Genomic DNA, 7,118 nt, shown 5'->3' with positions numbered 1-7,118 from the left:
GGGGTCGGCTGTGCAGGCCCCGCAGAAGCGATGCCGCCAGCCACGCCGGGATTTATGCTCCCGTCGAGCCGCGTGAGGTTTGGTGCCTCCGCCGTTGCTGCGGCGTAGCACAAGCCGGCCAGAACAGTGCTTTTGCTCTGTGTGATGCACTCTTTCTAGGCGAGCAGGTGAGGAGTGAGGAGCTGAACCTCCAAGTTCACCTTGGCTGGCCTTGTAAGGAGGGCTGGCTTGCGCCCGGTGGCCCGTTCCTTTTCCTGCTAAGGGCCGCTCTTTTCTGTCTTCCTTCCCAGGACGTGCAAAAGCTAATCGATGAAGCATGGGAGAAGCTGGAAGGTGGTAACCAAGGCCAGACGCTGGATTGTGCCCACAAATCGTCAGGTGCGGCTACGGCACATGAACAACCGAGGCAGGGCGCCTTCCAAAGCGCCTCCTGTCTAGCTGGACAAGGTTTGCATTGGAACGTCCCCAGTGGCAGGAGAGACAGGGTAAAAAGTTGAGGGCTGCCGCCTGCTCAAAAGGCATGATGTGACTGACGGGGTGTGTGATGTGGCAAACCACATATGAAAGACCTCAAGCCTAGGTGTCCTTGTTTGCTAGCAGAGGGCTGTGTTAGCTTTCATTTTCCACAGCCTATTGGGAGAGTTCAGTGAATCACTGCTGTGCGTTCCAGGGGGCTCATGCAAGGAAGACAGAGGGGGCTATCACTGCTGGAGATCTAGGAATATGTAGTAGCACCTCTCAAGTTGACACAGCCACAACACACATGGTTCATAGGACCCTCTGGACAGATGAAATGCTTATATCCAGATATATATCCAGATATATGTCCTTCCTCCAGGGAAGACAGTACTTTATCATTGCATTTGTGTTAAATTTTCAGGGGCTGCTGTCCTGCTTTCAATGACTTCTGTCTTCTTCCGGAATACCGAAGAAAACTCTGCTGGGCTGGGCTCCCATTGTTGGGTGAGATGAAGTTTCCTGAGGTTATTCTTGAGGTAGGGACATCAAGAAACAGAGAGCAGCCAAGGTGGGGTTCACTAATCCAGTGTTAGGGGTTTCCCTTACCCTTGCCTCTGTTTCTGCATTGCTCTTGCAGGTACCTACTTGCTTCTTGTGTCTCCCTACAGGGGAGTATTTCCTCTGCAAACCTGCCTCAGGTCCTCAGTGCTGAGTGGCTTCTAACAGGGGAACTTGGTCAGGCAGGGTTTGCCTTCCCAGTCCTTGTGAAGACTGCTGGTATTATTACATTGAAGGTAAAGGAGCATGGGGCCTCGAGAGGCCTGAGGTGTGAGCGATGTGGGGCTCCAAGTGAGCACAGGTGGGCACTGGCAGCCAGCACTGTTGACTTGCCTCAAATTTAATTTGCCAGACTGTCCTGCCATGGCAACAAAACTCTTTTGCTGACTCTGTGAATTGTTACTTTCTGGGGGGGAAGGGAAAAAATAAAGTCTTCCCTTTTCCATAGGGAAATGGGGGGCTGACTGCAGTCCCTAGAGATCCCATGAGGTAGCAAAAAAAAGCGAGATTCAGATATGCTCCCTTCCCCTCCTCTAAACACGTCTCCTATCCTCTGCAGTCAAGAGCCTGCTGCCCAGAGCAACAACTAGAAAAAAAAGTGCAGGCCCAGCCCTTCTCTTATGCCACTGTGCCTTCTTCGGGCTACAGGAAAAAAGCTGCTGCCGCCACCATGAAGCTGAGCCGCCGGCAGAGAACTGCTGACTGTACGTGGTTGCTCGCTTCAGTTGGCTCTGCAGGCCCTGGTGGTGCAGAGTGTCAAAAGCAGGGACTAGACAAGGCTGCTGGTGGCTCCCAAATCACTCCCTCCTCCCTGGGACTTCAGAGAGTTTAATACTTGGGAGGAGATGTTGTGATTTCCGAGGGCTGCCTCTCTGCAGAGGAAGAGAGCAGCTTCTGTGTCCTGTCAGGTTGAGCTTGGCCTGGAAATACGGCGCTGCCTTGTCTACTGTGATGTCGCTGCCTGCCGTTGACATCACAAGCCGTCGCTGCTGTGTGAGGTAGCAAGAGCAGGGCGGCAGCTCCGGGCTGCCCCTGCCGCTTGGTCACTCCCGGTCGTGGAGGCAAGGAGGTCGGAGCGCTTTTGGCCCATGCCCACGCAAACAGGGTGTTTGGCAACTGCAGCTCTGCAAGGATGTTCAGAAATCACGGCCAAGACCTACGCTGGTATGGAGGTGCTTCTTCGGGGAGTTCTAGAGATCCCCCTCTCTTCTCCCCAAGTGCCGTTTGCAGCTAATCAGCCCGGCGCTGGGGGACGGACTGGGGAAGAACACAAGGACAGCCTCCGAGCTCAGTGTAAAGGTGGCTGAAGGCAACAGCAGGTAGCACGTGTCCTGTGTGCCTGAGCCCCTTTCTTTCTTGTAGGCAACCTGCGAGCCAAGGGCCTGTTCTCCAGAGCACCGGAGTCCGCAGGCAGGACCAAGGCCAGCTTCAGCATCCTGGCAAAAGTAAGCTGACGCGATTCTTCAGTACAGCTCTCTCTGCTTGTTACCATTTACAGTGTGGCTTGTTTGCATGGAAGGAGAAGGCTGTTGTCCAATGGCAGTGAGAAAAACCGGCTCAAATACAACTGCATGGCCATCCAAAGGCAGGAAATGCAACGTGGAGGCTTTATGCGACCATATAAGCCTTTTTTCTGAAATGTGCAAAGACTCAGTGGTTGCCTGCTGTTTTTCATGTGCAGGTTTCCTCGTCCAGGTCAAACTCGCTCTATACTTTCTCCAGCTGGTGAAGAGCTTTTCAGCCCCCAGTTGTTTCAAACTCTTGTCAGAGGCAGAGCAAGAGCTCCCAGAAGCCCGGCCTTAGGCTCTGCCTCAAGGTCCTGGGGACCAGGAAAGGCAGCTCTGCCTATGACCTAAGAGGCCGACCCTCTGTAGCCCTAAAGGGAGATATGACCTGATTAAGGAGTGATGTTTGGACTGGAGGGAATTCATTTCCCGTCCCCTGTCCTGCTTGCAGCTGCAGAGCAACTGACAGAAGCGGGAGCAAGTCACAGAAACGGGAGGATGCCTCCTGTCCTCTGCCAACACAAAGAGGACGAGTAGAAGCCCTAACCTAGAATTACACACGAGCTCACTGGACTTTTTCCATCTTGCCTCTTTCTCAGGAGTTTTCTGGCTCATCTGGCATTTCATCCTGCTGAGCGTAACGTCTCCTCAGCGCTTTGTGCTCCACGTTTTGGGCACTATTGCAAGGTAAAGCTGAGGCAGCACCTTTTCTTGAGAGTGGGGGGAGAACAGTCTCGGCACAAGTACCGACTGGATGGTGGGCAGGAGAAGCGGGTGTGAATTATGTCCTTTGCGTCTCCAAAGAATCGCCTCTACTCCCTTAGGCAGGAAGTACGGCCCTAGCTTTTGTTGGCACTGCTTCTCCTGGTCTGGAGTTAATCCTCCATCCCTAGCTCCCCTATGCCAATCCTCACCCTCCCAAATGCCCCACTGCCACAGTGGCTGAAAACTTGACCACTGACTGGAGCTCGTGCGCGAGCAGGCCACTTCCCAAGTCAGTAACGCCAGGTGCAAGAGCTGCAGTTGCTACTGCTGCTCTGGAGCCTGCTTAGGGCCTGCACAGCTGCAGCCAGCTTCACCCTTCTTTTCCTCCATGCTCCTCCACAGGCAAAAGAAGGCTCGGAAGACAGTTCTCCTGGTGCTGCTTGCTCTGTTTGCCTCCCTTCTTGGTGAGTGTCTGTAGAGCCCCGAAGTCACGGTGGTTCTTTACGAGAGACCCCGTGCTTGCTTCTGCTTGGGTCCATGTAGACGGCTGTGGCCAGAGGAGCCCAACTAGGAGCAGGAAGGCCCTGAGAGAGGGCTGCCCCGCTTCCACGTGCCTCAGAGCAACGGGGGTGGGCACAGGGTGACTTGCTTTTCCCCGGAGCTGAAGCTAAGTCTCCTAAGCCTGGGGAGCGGCAGTGGCTAGCCTGCTTGCCCCAGGAAGTGGGGAAGCTTCCTTCAGGAGAGAGCAGCATGTCCCGGGGAAGGAATCTTCATCTCTTCAGAGGCCCCTCTTCCATCATCCTCTCTTCCCGAGAAGAAGAGAGGAGACACAATGATGGCATCTGTGCCTGACCCTCAGAGTGCAGCAGGCAGCCCTATGGAGGGAGGCAGCTGGTTAAGGTTTCATGAGGCGCTAACAAAGCCTGGGAGATCCCCGTGCTGGCTTGTCACCCTTCCCAAGCAGTCTCCAGCCGCAGGAGCACTTGCAGCCTGTCTTTTGCTGGCACACCAACTCACGCACAGCTTCCTAACATCAGCTGGGTGTCAGCATGCCTGAAGGACTGGAGCCCTACTTGCACACAGCTCTTCTGGCATGAGCAAGTTCGAAGTGTAAAGAGAGCTTTGGTTTGTGACCAACAGGTGTTTACCACGTGGGGCTGCTGGATGAAGGAAGCATCCGGACGACCGCAGCAGCAGCGAGGGCCTACATCTTCTCCTCCTTTCAACCTATCTGTCAGCAGGTGACATTCTGGGTGCCTCAAATCCAGGCTGCTTCTGCCAGTCTTAACCCAAGGGCATCAAGGGTGGCTTTGTTAAAAGGCCCTTTCTTGCGGGGGCTAGCGCAAGGTCCACGAGCCACCATTGCCAGGTCTGTCAGGTGAAGGTAAACTGCCCAAACACCAGTGCCTTAACATGAAGCTCCTGGTATAGGGCACAGCTGAAAATGGACCGCTGTTATGCACGTGGTTACCTCAAAGTACTGGGTTGTTTCTGAAATCTTGAGTCTTTTGGTCTGGCTCATTCTTTGCCCAGCCGTTCAACACAGCAACCACTAAAAAGTGTGTCTGTGTGTGTTGTCTGTGTGTGTGTGCACGTGCACATGCCTAATAAAGCCAGCAGCTTTATAGTAATAGAGCCTTTCATGGTGGTCTTAAGAAAGGAACTGTAATGACAGCACACCTTGAAATGGAGCAATAACCAGTGTGGTACTGGCCCAGCTCTCCAGGAACAGAGGAAATTCAAGGACTATGCACAAAGGCATGTGGTGTAGGCATCTCTTGAGCTGTCAAGTCAGTGGCCGACAAATGGTAGAAGGCTTTTTAAGAATCGATCCGTTGGATTCAAGGAAATGTCGGTGCTTCTCGAATAGCACAATAGCCAGTGTGACTTGTGTTCTCTTGCCTGGCAGTCTCTCGGGATAATTTCCCAGTGCATGCTAGCGGAGTAGCTGGCTCCCCGGAGGCATGGGGTCTGTGCCTGTTTGCTTCCCGTTGCTGTAAAGGCCATACCATTGCCCCCACACCTTCCTTTCTGCAGCAGGTCTGTTGGTGTTTGAACTGAACGTTCCCTTACTTGTCCCCATAGGAGGAGTTTCCTCTCTCTGGCGTGCACGTGAAGACGCAGAGGTAAAAATGATTTCCTCTTGGCTAGATGATGCTTTAGAGGAGCTCCAGGCCTGTCTCACACAAACTTCACACGACACAATTCCCAGGGCTCTTCCCACTGCCCTGCCTGCCTCTCTGCTTTTCCTTTCTCCCTAGTGGGCAGCTATATCTCCATGTCCCTTCGAGGCCTGGAGCAACCCCTCCATGAGCCTTTTAGCTAGGGCAGGGCTGTTGGAAGCTCCACCTTTCCGCTGCTGGAGAAGGGGCATAGGGGTAGGCCCCATCCTGCAGCTGCTTCTCACACTCTCAGCCACTGGCTGGAGTCCAGCCACTTGATGCTCCCAGGCACCTCGAGGGAGATTTGTTGCCTCTCTCCCATTCCCATGGCGTAGCACCAGCCCGCAAGAACGGTGGTCTCTGTCTCTGTGGCGCACTTTTTCCAGGCAAGCGGATGAGGTATTAGGAGCAACACTTAGCGAAATCCAGACCCTCCAAGGAGAGCTGCGTGAGCTCCAGGAAGTCCTCCACGCTCTGAGATGGAGCGCAAAGGACGTTGCCCGGCGTGCTCTCAACGAAGCCCTGAAGCAGACTGAGGGCATGACAGCGTGGGTAAGAGACCATTGCAGAAGGCTCTCCTCAGAGATTTTTCTTCCCCGCCCCGGCACGTATCCTAGTAGAGTTCCCTGCCACAGCTAACAGAAAGGCTCGGAGCACTGGAGTGAGCAGCCCCGCCACTCTGATACTGGTCAATGGGAGCCAAGCAAACCTGGGAGCTTTTCAGGGAATTCCCAAGCTCCTTAGGCCAGAGTGCAACAGCCAAGTTCACCTTAGCTGGCCCAGGAAGGGAGCTGGGATGTGCCCCTTTGCCTCTAATAGCTGCTCTCTTTTCTGTGTCTTCCCAGCATGTTCAAAAGTTAATCGAGGAAGCACTGGAGAAGCTGGAATATAACCAAGTCCAGATGCCGGATTTGGCCCGCAAATCATCAGGTGCGGCTACAGCACGGGAACAACCAAGACAGGGCGCCTCCTCTCTGTGCTTCAGCCTGTGTTAGCTTTCCTTTGCCACGGCCCATTAGCATAGCTCCATGAGCCACTGCTGTGTGTTCCAGGGGGGCTCACGCAAGGAAGACAGAGGGGAACGTCCCTGCTGGAGATCTAGGAATACCTAGTAGCATTTTTCAAGTTGACAGTGCAGTGGGAACAGGCGTCACCGTGGCAGTGTTCATTAGGACACAGCTATGTCCGCATGCCTTGATTCCTGCTCCGGGAGCACTAATTGGAATCCATGGAAGTAACAGTGGAGGGAAAGGAGGCAGGTACCAGGGCTGCGACGGTTCCCGTACAAGATGGCTGTTCAATAAATCCTTTTCTTTCCGAGTCTCTCCGGAGTTCATCCATGTCAGGAATTGAAATAACTGTCACAGGGGAGTGTCTCTGCTGCTTGTCTGAGGACAGGTCCACAGCCTACGGGGTTCATGAGATCCTCCGGAGAGATCACAGCCTTATAAACAGATGCAGTCCTCCAGGGAAGACTGGACTTGATCAGTGCATTCTTGTTTCAGGGGCTACCATCATTCATTCCAAGACTTCTGCCTCCTTCCGCGACACCAAAGGAATACTCTTCTGGGCTGGGCTCCCCTTGCTGCACTCCATGAAGTCTCCTGAGGTTATCCTTGAGGTAGGGACACCAAGAAACAGAGAGCAACCAAGCTGGGAGGGGAGAACCAAACCCACTGTGGAGAGTTTCCCTTTCCCACATGAACAGCGTGCACTGTTCTTCCTTCAG

The 7,118-nt window shown here is 53.9% G+C and overlaps 1 long non-coding RNA gene across 1 annotated transcript; it reads left to right on the top strand.

Annotated features, from left to right (window-relative positions):
* Positions 1-876: 876 nt before the first annotated feature.
* LOC135327508 (uncharacterized) lies at positions 877-6,712 on the top strand. The gene is made up of 2 exons (XR_010387713.1): positions 877-995; positions 2,380-6,712. It is a non-coding gene; the product is annotated as an uncharacterized LOC135327508 (long non-coding RNA).
* The last annotated feature ends 406 nt before the right edge of the window (positions 6,713-7,118 follow it).

This window comes from Dromaius novaehollandiae, chromosome 2 (assembly GCF_036370855.1).
Source record: "Dromaius novaehollandiae isolate bDroNov1 chromosome 2, bDroNov1.hap1, whole genome shotgun sequence".
Classification (NCBI taxonomy): Eukaryota; Metazoa; Chordata; class Aves; order Casuariiformes; family Dromaiidae; genus Dromaius; species Dromaius novaehollandiae.
This window is presented reverse-complemented; position numbering and strand designations above follow the sequence as displayed.